This window comes from Halichoerus grypus, chromosome 14 (assembly GCF_964656455.1).
Source record: "Halichoerus grypus chromosome 14, mHalGry1.hap1.1, whole genome shotgun sequence".
In the NCBI taxonomy this organism is placed as follows: domain Eukaryota; kingdom Metazoa; phylum Chordata; class Mammalia; order Carnivora; family Phocidae; genus Halichoerus; species Halichoerus grypus.
This window is the reverse complement of record NC_135725.1, coordinates 89,082,513-89,094,380: the sequence shown is the minus strand read 5'-3', so window position 1 is coordinate 89,094,380 and position 11,868 is coordinate 89,082,513. Positions and strand designations below refer to the sequence as shown.

The window sequence follows — 11,868 nt, the reverse complement described above, 5'->3', positions numbered from 1 at the left end:
CCACACAGAGGCCACAGGTGAAGGAAGAACAGGCCAAGGTCACTCTGTTCTCTGCTGTCTCGCTCGTCATGTCACATCAACCCAGAGCTGAGCCACAGGCACGGGGCTGTCTCTTACCCAGAGATGGTTCATCAACAACGCAGCCCCCAGAAATCCACCTTTTCTTGGATGGAAGTAAATTAACAAACCCAAATGTGCTGAAGGCAGGGGGGGCTAAAATGGCTGAGTTGGTTTAAATGATCTCCAACAAAGCCCAAAGGACCATACCCCCAGAACCCACATGCTATTTATTCTGCCAGCCTCCGACACTACAGGAAACCCAGGACGATTACCATCACTGGGCCACCAATCAGCAAAGTAACAAGAAGGAAGAACCCAAAAATAAGGGACAAGTGCTCCCAGGGGCTTTTACAGGCAGGCCAAACTCGTCACTGCAGCACAGGGGAAAGGAACTTGTACGCTCACGGCAAACACACTCACTTCATTCACTTACTATTTCTAACGTCTTACACAGACGCTACCCACACTGATGGAACTCTCTTCTCACAACACTCCCGGCCCCCTCCCCACTCCATCGTCTGCCCCACCAGTCCTAACACACCACACTGTACTGCTCCCTACCCTAAACAAGCTCCGCGCATGGCCCACCTTGCCCCCCACTCCCGTGACAACACCAAATCCTACAACCCGAAGATGCCTGCAGGGCTGCACTCACTGGTTACATCTACTCTTTGCTGCCGCTGAGGACGACCCCGCACAGTGTCATGACTCATCCAGGATGGCAAAGAACTACGATGGCCTTTTTTTTTATTCCTTAAGAGAACAAGGAAGGACCCCAATGATAATGCTGGGGAACCATATGTAAAATAAAATGTCTTTTACTTGTCTTTATTTACATTAAGATATACCAATAAGGGGGGCGCCTGGGTGGCTCAGTCGTTAAGCGTCTGCTCAGGTCACGATCCCAGGAGCCTGGGATCGAGCCCCGTGTCGGGCTCCCTGCTCTGCGGGAAGCCTGCTTCTCCCTCTCCCACTCCCCCTGCTTGTGTTCCCTCTCTTGCTGTGTCTCTTTCCGTCAAATAAATAAATAAATTCTTTAAAAAATAATAAAAATTAAAGAAAAAGATATACCAATAAGGGTGCCTGGGGGGCTCAGTTAAGCGTCTGACTCTTGCTTTCCACTCAGATCATGATCTCAGGGTTGTGAGATCCAGCTCTGCGTCCGGCTCTGCACTGAGCGGAGCCTGCTTAAGATTCTCTCTCTCTCTCTCTCTGCTCCTCCCCACCCCACCCACCCTCCCTCTCTCTAAAAAAAAAAAAAAGATATACCTATAAACATTCATGTCTCCTGTTTTCCCGTGGTCACTTCTGATTTAAAATTCATATGCATAGTTAAAGCATTCCCATTAGTGGAAAACAAAATTGTTCAAGACAGCACTCATCTCTTGATCTGAAAAAGGGATAGCGGGTGGGACGAAATGACTCATTTTCTACTTTGTGCTGTTTGGGTTTTTTGTAACAAGCCTGTATGGTTACTGATATATTGTTTTTAAGGTCTGGGGTAAACTGAGCAACACTGAATCAATGCTTTACACTGTTTCTGAGCTGAGTAGAAGACAGGTTTCATCCCCATCTGGCAGGAAACAGAGGCTCAAAGGCCTAAAGAGCACTTGGTGAAGCTCCTAAAGAAGTAGATGTAAGTGATGGAAATGAACACTCCTGTTTGCCTGATGCCCAGTCAGGGGGAGCCAGGATTCTAGGCCAGCAAGCTGCAGAGCCTCCCTTGCACCCACCAACTGCCTGAACACACTTATCTTTACTCCTCAAGACATTTACCTGAAACTCTCCAAGAACAGAAGAGACTCAGCACAGGGCGGCAGCAAGTGACCCAATGCCCCAGTGAGGTGGTATTCACCTCAAAGAGAGGTACGGCAGAGAGTGCTCCGATGCACCTGCCCCTCAGGGAGGCCCTTGGTTAAGGGGTCTGAGTTCCTGGAGGTGACGGCGGGGGCTATTTGATTTGGGTCTAAGTCTTCTGCACTCAGCACAGGGCTTAGCACACTATTAGAAACACTAACATCTAGTAAACAAGTGAGCCCCAAGTGTATAAGCCTGCCTACTCCAAACCCCCAGGCCCTTGGCTGGTGCTGCATCCAGGAACCATTAATAGCTCCTGTTTATTGAGAGCTGCTTGCCTAGTGCCACGTACCTTTATAAACACTTCGGCGAACGACCCACTGAATCCTTCCCCCATTCTAGGAGGAAGGTGTTACTACCGCATTTTGCAGACAAGGAGAACAGAGACTCTGAAAGATGAAATAACCTTGAATCACCCAGCTCGCAAGCGGTTGAACCTGGGTTTGAAGTCAGTGGACCTCAAAGCCAAGGGCTACTCCCCATCAGGAAAGGAGCAGGAGGGGGCAAGGCATGCCCAAGTCTGCCGGGGACTTCTCCCATAACGGCCCTCCAGGGCCAGAGGAGTGTCATCCCAAACTGCACCTCCACCGGGCACATTCTCTCACCAGAGCACAAATCCTTCCCCACCTGGCCTGATGAAATACCATCCAGCCATTTCCAGGGGTTTCATCTCTGCGGTTGCTTCACCCAGGAGGCGTGATTTCCTGGAATAACCAGATGGGGAAAGACAGGGTCTAGAGGCCAAGTGGTTGAGTAGGCAGAGTGGCTGAGCGGATCTGCACGACAGCCATGATCAGGAAATGCAACAGAGGTTTGGCCTCCAAATAAGCTCCACACAGTAAGAAATATTAACAGCAACAAAACCACCAAGGGCTGCAAAATGGGAGCCTCAGAAACCTCCAGAGAGGCTAGGCTCCAGCGTGTAAAGGCTGGAAGAAAACTTCTGTGCCAAGAGGCTACCTGTGCCTCTCTCCACAACCTCGTCCTGGCCTTCCCCCAGGGAGATGCCCAGAGCACCTCCTGCCGGGGCCACCTCTGCACCTCAAGACCACGGTAAATGCTGCTTCCCTAACAAAACCCAAGGTCCTACACTGACTAGAGCAAGCCCGAAACACTAAGTGCCTTTGATTTGAGAAACGTGCTCCTCCAAAATGACGCCTGAAGGCTACCCATTTAGTCAAATCCACAGTCCAGAAACACCCACTCTCATATACTATTGTTTATAAATTGACAGGTTTTTTTTTTTTTTAAAGATTTTATTTATTTATTTGACAGAGAGAGACACAGCAAGAGAGGGAACACAAGCAGGGGGAGTGGGAGAGGGAGAAGCAGGCTTCCCGCGGAGCAGGGGGCCCGATGCGGGGCTCGATCCCAGGACCCTGGGATCATGACCTGAGCCGAAGGCAGACGCTTAACGACTGAGCCACCCAGGCGCCCCTATAAATTGATAGTTTTTTAAAGAGTTATTTAGCAGAATTCTTAATAAAATGCTATTCAAGTGGAAGAGTCCACGCTGCAGAAACACTCACACGCTATTATATACAAATTATGTTTCTCAAGAAAAATTTGGCAGAATTTTACCAAAATTGTGTAGTATCCAAAAATAAGAAATAGCCCAAATGTCCACCAATAGGGAAGAGGTTAAATCAAGGAAGTATATCCACAAAATACCCTCTGCAATTGCTAAAACAGATGATGTAATCCATCCATACAGACGGTTAGGGAGCACACGAAGGCATTTTATTAAGTGCAAAGGGAAGCATGCTTTAAGAATATAAATGCGTATGTGGGGATAATGTGCACCACTTTTTTTTCTGGAAGGAATGACAAGAAACTTCTCATAGTGCTTTCTCTGCAGAGAGACTGGAGAAGAGCCCTTACAACCTTTTAATACAGCTTAAATTTTCTAACTATTTTTTTTGTTTTACAAAGTCAACTGGAAATATCTGGGCCACGGAATTATAAACTATTTTTGGGTTTTTTTCTTCGTACACTTGTAGATTTTTAAAAATTTAATATTATTTTTAAAAAAACACTGAACATGTGATAGATCTGTATATACTAATATGAAAAAATTCTCTTGACATGTTTAAAAATGCATGTTGTGGTACAAGAAAAAGAAGTGTGATCCCATTTCTGTGTTCTAAAAACCTGCCTACAAAGGGCCGTATTTATACGCATTCAGAGTCTGAGAGGATAAACACGCTGAACTGTAAACAGTAGTTACTGCCTGGGAAGCTGGAGGGAAGAGCTTTCATTTCTCTTCATACACTCGCTTTTTCTTTTCTTTTTTTTTTTTTAAATGAGTATGTATACTTTCGCAATTAATTTTATATCAGAAAAAAAATTCCACTTTCTGCTCGAGGACAAGGTCTCCACTGTCCCCAGCGACTTCTGAACACTCAGCCCATTCACCCCCATGGCAGGTCAGCCAGGCGGCCCTGACAGGACCCCTCCCAGACAGGCCTGCGTTTCTGTACCACCCGGGACAGAGCAGTTCTTGAAGCTCTGAACTGTGTGTAAACAACACCTGCCGAAAAAAGCTCTGGAAGACACAAAGGAGCCGTGGAGAGAGTGCCGGGGATGACCTCCTTTTTCCAGTTGGTCCTGCGGCAATACATCCCATCACTCTACACCAAGATCCGATCTCGCAGGACGAGATGGGTGGGAGAGTCACCTCCGGCTTCCCAGGGCCGAGGTCCTACCTGCCCTCCCCTGGGCTGGAGACCAGCCATAGCAGAGTACTCACAGAACACGTTCCCATCCAAAGGGCTCTGGTGCTCTGGAAAGCAAGCTGACCCACAAGCTTTCTACTGCAGCCCACACATTTCTGATTTCAACTTAGAAACACATTTTTAATACACCAGGGCTTGGCATACTGTTTTCAATGGGTACTTCTTTCTTTCATTTTTTAAGTTTTTTTTTTTTTAAAGCAATCTCTACACCCAAGGTGGGGCTCAAACTCACAACCCCGAGATCAAGAATCACATGCTCCACCTACTGAGCCAGCCAGGCGCCCCAAAAGGTGCTGATCTCAAGTTGGCTACATTTTCCAGAATGCCTTCCCTGACTACCCCAGGCTGAGGGGCCCTGCATCCTCCACCCACTTCCACAACAGCCTCTTAGCAGCATCGCCGCACCTTCTGCATGTGGGCACCCTCCCTGTCACAGACACCAAGCACAGTGAGCACCAGGAAGCAACCAAATTCTGCTTCATGGCCCGCACTCCACTGGGGAAAATGTGCCAGTCAATAAACAAGGGCAAGAGTGCATTTATAAGTTGTCATCCACTGACAGATGAATGGATCAACACACTGTGATACATGGAACGGAATATGGACTATTATTCAGCCATAAAAAGGAATGGAGTCCTAAAACCTACTACAGCATGGATGAACTTTGAAAACATTATGCTAAGTGAAATAAGCCAGACACAAAAGGGCAAACACTATAGGATTCCACTTATATACACAGAATACAGAGACAGAGACAGAGACAGACAGAAAGCAGACGGTGGCTGCCAGGGGCTGCGGGAAGGGGAATGAGGGGTCAGTGTTTAATGGGTACAGAGTTTTAGTTTGGGAAGGTGATACATTTCTGGAGACAGATGGCTGCCACACGACACCGTGAATGTACTTAACGCCACTGAATTTGTACACTTTTCTTCTCTCTTTTTTTTTAAAGATTTTATTTATTTATTTGACAGAGAGAGACACAGTGAGAGAGGGAACACAAGCAGGGGGAGTGGGAGAGGGAGAAGCAGGCTTCCTGCCGAGCAGGGAGCCCGATGCGGGGCTCGATCCCAGGACCCTGGGATCATGACCTGAGCCGAAGGCAGACGCTTAATGACTGAGCCACCCAGGCGCCCTGTACACTTTTTTTAAAAAAATGGTTAAAATCATAAACTTCAGAGAGGCCTTGGGTGGCTCAGCCGGTTAAGCATCTGCCTTTGGCTCAGGTCATGGTCCCAGGGTCCTGGGATCGAGTCGCACATCGGGCTCCCTGCTCAGCTGGGAGCCTGCTCCTCCCTCTGCCTGCCGCTCCCCCTGCTTGTGCTTTCACGTGCTCTCTCTCTCTCTCTCTGACAAATAAACAAAATCTTTTAAAAAATGATAAACCTTATGTACACTTTACCACAATAAAATATTGTTTTAAAAAAGCACATTTAAAGCTGTGAAAAGCGGGTGCCTGGGTGGTTCAGTCAGTCGAGCGTCCGACTCTTGCCTTCAGCTCAGGTCCTGATCTCGGTCGTTGAGATCAAGCTCCGCGACGGGCTGGGCGCAGGCAGAGGCTGCTTCGGATTCTCTCTCCCTCTCCGTCCCATTCACTCTCTGTCTCTTAAATATACAAAATCTAAAGCTGTGAAAAGAATTACAAAGAAAAGCAACAGAGGAGAGGAAAGAATCATGGGAGGGCGAGGACAAAGTCAGCTTGAGAAGTTCCCAAAGGCTTCTCTAAGGAGGTGCCTGCTTCCCCCCTCCCCGGCCCGTGAGCTCCCGAGGACCCAAGTGTGGCATTCACATGTCTGTGTCCCCAGAACAAATGTTTAAGTCATGACACTTGCTCAGACTCAACCCCGTAAATTGAGTAAGACTCCAAGCTGCACTCAGCACAGGGCTTGGCCAGGACTGAGATAGCCAGGTCCAAGATACTCAGAACTTAGTGGCCTAGGAAGGAAAGCCACTTTGGAGGCAAGGCTGGAGTCAAAAGTCACAAGGGCTGAAGGCGAAAAGCCATACCATGCCAAAAAGAACTGGAGAAGGAGCCCGTGTTCTCTCTGCCCCACAAATGCCACTTACGGGAAATAATCAGCAACGTGCACCAAGATGTTGGTGCAAGGATGCGCCCTAAAAATTTGTTTACAAGAGGGAAAAGTGTGTAACAACAATGTAAATGTCTAATAATAGAGGATTCAATAAATCATGGCATATCCATATAAAGCAATTACACACAACTACTAAAATGTGTTTTCGGGGCACCTGGCTGGCTCAGTCAGTAGAGCAGGCAACTCTTGATCTTGGGGGTCATGAGTTCAAGCCCCATGTTGGGCATCGAGCTTACTTAAAAATAATAATAAAATAAAATAAAAAATGTTTTCAATAACTCAGGAAAATACACTCTAACGTTAAGAACTATAAACTGTGAACGGTATACACAGTAGTTTTCTAATTTTGAAAAAACAAACACATACTCAAAGGAAATACACCAGCCTTTACGGTAGTTCTCTCTGGACGGTGAGGTTACAGGTTATTCGTATTTGTATTTTTATCTTTATTCTTTTCACTATCTTCCAATTTTTTTCCAGTAAAAAATGTTACTTTTATGAATAAGGAAAAATGTACTTAAAGGGCCTTGTACGGTGCCTGGCAAAGAGTATGTGCTCAAGGAGTATCTGCTGCACGACAGTGACTTCTAAAATCAATAAATACTGCTTTCGCAACACCACCGAGAGGAAAAGGCCGATGGTCTGCTCCGAGAAGAGGAAGAAAGGATACAGAGCAGAGCTACAAAACCAGCTGCAGAGGTGGGAGCAGAAGGAAGTACGCTGAGAGAGACCGTGAAGGACCGCCAGCAACTTAGGATAGACCTCATTCTGCCCCCCAGACACCCCGCTCCAGGCAGAGCCTGAAGCCAACACAGCAGCCCGCATCTTCCGGGCGCAACCCAGCCCCCCGCTCAGGCCACACGGGAAAAAAATCAACAAGTACAGCTAACAACAACACTCAACCAAGACTTCTGGCTCAGGTCACCAAGGCAAGCCTCCCTCCTAGTGCAGAGATTCCCCACATGCCAGGAACAGAGAGAAACAATGACCTCTATCATCGACAGCAGAGCTGGGGTCTTGGAGCTCCCAGGTGAGGAGGCCTGGTCCAAATGACAACTTTAAAGCCTAAAAGCTTGTCATAAACAATTTTATTTCATTAGAAATCTTACCGTCTTTCTCATCTCTCTCTCTCTCTCTCTCCTGAGCACCACAGGTGATGCCTTTATTTCTTTGTCCAAATGACAGACCAAAGGTTCCTAAGGCTATACAAGACCCAGAAAAAATGGGACTTTCTTAAGAAAGATATTCAGTTGACTTGAAAAGCAGACAGTCTAGTTAGCTCTGACCAAGATATGAGATTCAGAGCACAAAGCCCAACAGATCTCTGGTGGAAATTTTATTTTTCAAGGGGAGTGCACTGCTTTAAAATCCAGTGTAGATAGGCCCTATTTAATATCTGCCGGCCCATAACAAGATACACACGCTTGATGGTAGACAAGCCTCATTACCAAATTTAGAAATACACCACACTAGCCCACCTGGCCTATTCTGGTTTGAAACAGAAACCAACATAGAAATGATCAATCTTCAATGGTAGAATAATGAGACATGTAACCAGCATACAGCCATTAGCAACATGAGTCAGTACTTTGTGCAAGCCAAAAAAAAAAAAAAAAATCTTTAAAGTACAATAAAATAATTCTTCGCAAAAAAAGAGAACTGAAATTTAAAAGTGGGTGGGGGATGGTGAACAGGCCTAACAAAAATTCCTCAGCCAGGCCAGGCCAGCAGACCATGCTGGAACTAGTTCTGACTTGCCATTCCTGAAATTCCACTCTCCCAGGGTTTTCTGGCTCTCCCTTCCCCAGGCTCTTTACCCATTTGGGCTCCAAGGAGACGGGAAAGGACCCAGGCCACTGTAAGCAGCCCTCCCTTCCCCCAACCCCACTGCGGGCTGAAACAAGGCCCCTCCGTGCAGCCTTGGAAAACTGACAACTCACAGGTAAACCAAAAGCCCACTGGGAAGGGCAGCGTATTCATCTCCTCCCCTAACAAACCAGCTAATAAACAGTCCAGAGCCAGACCTGGCCAGAATGAAGTCAGATAGAAAAGAAGGGCCAAGAGGAAGGAAGCTGGGAAAACTGAAAGGGCGACATGGCCCGGCTAAGACGTCTCAGTTCCACAGCCAGTGGGCCTGGAGGAGGTTCCAAGGAGGTTTAAAAAAAAAAACAGAACACAACAAAACCAAGATAGTTGTGGGAATGTCAAAACGTACTGAAAGAAATGCCCAGTAGACTGCAGAACCACTCTCAGGCCAAGCAGAGTGTCTCCGGGGCATTTACAAACAGGCTACAGGTGTGGCCCAGAGCTAAGCTGGGTCTCAGCCATCACCTGTGACCAAGACTGGGGTCAGTTTCCCCCGGTATTATTAGCCTCAGTCCCTCCTATGCTCCCCAATGATCACCCTGAGCAGCCTAGCTGTTCTAGCCATTCTAGTGCTTCCAGGCATTGAGTAGCAGTCGTGATATAAAAATATTAGCTAGGGATCGAATTTGGGGGTGGGGAAGTCACAGGACCATCAGCCAGGAGAACAGGAGGAAAATATCAGGAATTTGGAGCAAGGACCAGAAAACTAGGCAACCAAGAAAAACAACATACATTTTCATCACCCTCCTATGGACAGAAGCGGTTTGCTACAAATAGCATGTGAGGCTCACAAGAGCCCCAACAGATACCCAAAGCAAGGCATTAATTATTCCCATTTTACAGATGTAGGAGTTGCGGCTCAGGGACTTGCATAAGGTAACCCAACGAAGACCAGAATCCTGGCTCCAAGAGACACTTGCCTGAACAAGCACAGGCTCCCCAAGGGATAATTTGCCATTCCCAAAGGAAAGCAGTCGTCCTCAAAAGGCAGGAGTCCCCAGCCTCTGCTTGTTGTTCTCAGTATCTTCCACTGTTCTAGATCTGCCTTCAACCAAGCTGTATATCTGCCTTGGAAGGGGCAGGCACCCCAGACCCAAGGACGGTGACTTACTGCCACACAAGCCAGTTCCTGGGAGGCTCCAAACAAAGGCTACTCTCTCCCATCCCTGTCTCCCCACAGAGGCCCAGCGCTGAATAAACAAGGGCCCAGAGACGTCCCGTGGGTTGGGTGCCTTAGCCCCAGCACCTGTGGCATCCACCAGTTGGATCAGGTCAGCCCTACGGGTGGCATCGCAGTGGCTCGATTCCATCCCAGGGCTTGATGGCAGGTACAGAAACAGCAGTACGAGAAACAACTATTAAACAGGAACTGTGTGCCAGGCTCTTCTAGGTCTTTCACCATTGCCCTAACCCTACAAGGCGGAGAATGCACTATTTATGCCAGCGAAGGCTCTCTGAACCCTAGATTTCTCTGGCAGAAGCAGGATTTGCACCCCAAAGCCTGGGCCTCCCCAGTCCCTTACACCACCCAGCACCGTACACAGACAGGGCTGCAGATGGATCTGGAGAAACCACGCTACGACTTCAAACGGGTGGTTACAAAAACCAAACTGGATAATGCATAAAGCCAAATAAAATGCACACAAAATCTTAAAGGGGGGGAAACAAAATCTCAGGGCTAATTTAACAATCCTGGAAACCCAAGGCTTCTAAAGGTTTCTCCCTGGCAGCCATTTAGCAAATGACACAGTCGGGAGAGCCTCCCCAGCCCCCGTTCTCCCCACTTCCTCCAAGCTAACCATTCCCTTGAAAAACACCTCCTCTTCTTGACTAAAGGTGGGCTCGGACCTCCCACGATCTTTAGAAAGCGAGGGAGAAAAGAAAAGAGAAAACCGCCTTCCAGTTTTGTGTAGGCAAATCCACTCCAGAGGCCCACGATTTCAATAGTGCTGTTTCTGACTTAGGAGAAGGGGGCAAAAAAGAAAAAAGAAGAGGGGGGGAACCCCATCTGGCAGGCCCCGAGCAGCGACATCCTGTTTATTATTAAACATTCTCAGTAACAGAGCATTAAGTATTTCGAAAATAATCCTGTCGCTCGCGCACGGAAACCGCGGCCGTCGGCGGCTGCGAGCCCCCTGCCCCTGAACGCCAAGTCCGCGGGCCCGCGGGGGGCACCGCCGCGCCCCCCGCCGCCCCCCCAGCCCTGCGGCCCGCGGGCGCCCCGACCCCGGGATTCCCGCTCGGGGTGGTGCCCGGGCAGGTCGGCCCGGGGAAGGGGGGCGGCGGGCGGGGGGGAGCGCAGGAAGGCCGCCCCGGCTACTTCCAGAGCAGCGGGGCGCTCCGGACCGCCGGCCTGGGCGGCCCCTGGGACGCGACGGCCCCCGCACCCCCGGCCCCCGCCGCCCGCCCAGGCCGCGCGGCGCCGCACAACAATGGCGAGCCCGGGCCGGGCCGCCCGCCGCCCCCAGGCCGCCCCGCCCGACCCCGCGGCCCTGGCCCGGCCGGGGGGGCCCACGGCGGCGGCGCGCTCGCGGACGGAGGGCGGCCGGGCCGGGCTCGCCGCTGTCAGTCAGCCGCCGCCGAGACAAAGCCGGGCCGCGCCGCCGCGCCGCCTCCATCTTAGCGCCCGACCGCCGCCCCGGCCCCGGCCCGGTCCGCCCCGCGCCGCCCCGCCGCCCCGCCGCCCCGCAGCCCCGGCCCACCTGGTCTGGTTCCGCGGGCGCGACTGGGCCGGGCGATGGCGATCGGGCGGCGGTCGGGCGCGGAGGCGGCGGGATGGCGGCGGATTGCGAGGCGGCGGCGCGGCTGCTCGCTCGCTCGCTCCCTCCCTCCCTCCCGGGCTCGCTCGTCGCTCGCTCGCTCGCTCGCTCGCTGGAGCCTCGGAGCCTGTGTCTCGCCGCTCGCCTCCCTCTCGCGCTCGGCTCCCCGCCCCCCGCCTGCCGCCGCCCCCGCCTCCTCCGGCCTCCTCCTCCCGCCGCCGCCCGCAGCCGCGCCTCGACCCGCGCAGCGCCCCCTGCCGCGCCGCCCGGCCTGAGGGGGGCTGGGGGCCCCGGGAGGGGAGGGGCCGGGCAGGGGGGGAGGGGCACGGGAGAAGGAGGGGCTGGGGTCCCGGGGGAGCTGAGGGGGAGGGGTACGGGAGAGGGGGGCTGCGGTCCCCGCCGGGGCGGGGCCGGGCAGCGCTGGGGGGAGGGGCACGAGAGAAGTGGGGGCTGGGGTCCTGGGGAGACGTGGGAGTAGGGGCACGGGGGAAGGAGGGGCTG

General features: G+C 51.1%; 1 protein-coding gene across 9 annotated transcripts in view; it reads right to left on the bottom strand.

The window, feature by feature from the left end:
- PRRC2B (proline rich coiled-coil 2B) overlaps window positions 1–11,465 on the bottom strand; it is an 86,478-nt gene extending 75,013 nt beyond the window's left edge. For 7 of the 9 annotated variants that reach the window (XM_078061905.1, XM_078061910.1, XM_078061907.1 and 4 more), the window contains exon 1: window positions 11,311–11,464. The gene's annotated coding sequence lies outside the window, so the exon portion shown is untranslated. Of the gene's footprint in view, window positions 1–11,310 lie in introns of all 9 variants that reach the window. The other 2 variants (XM_036117088.2, XM_078061906.1) reach the window with 2 other exon arrangements.
- Between the last annotated feature and the right edge of the window lie 403 nt (window positions 11,466–11,868).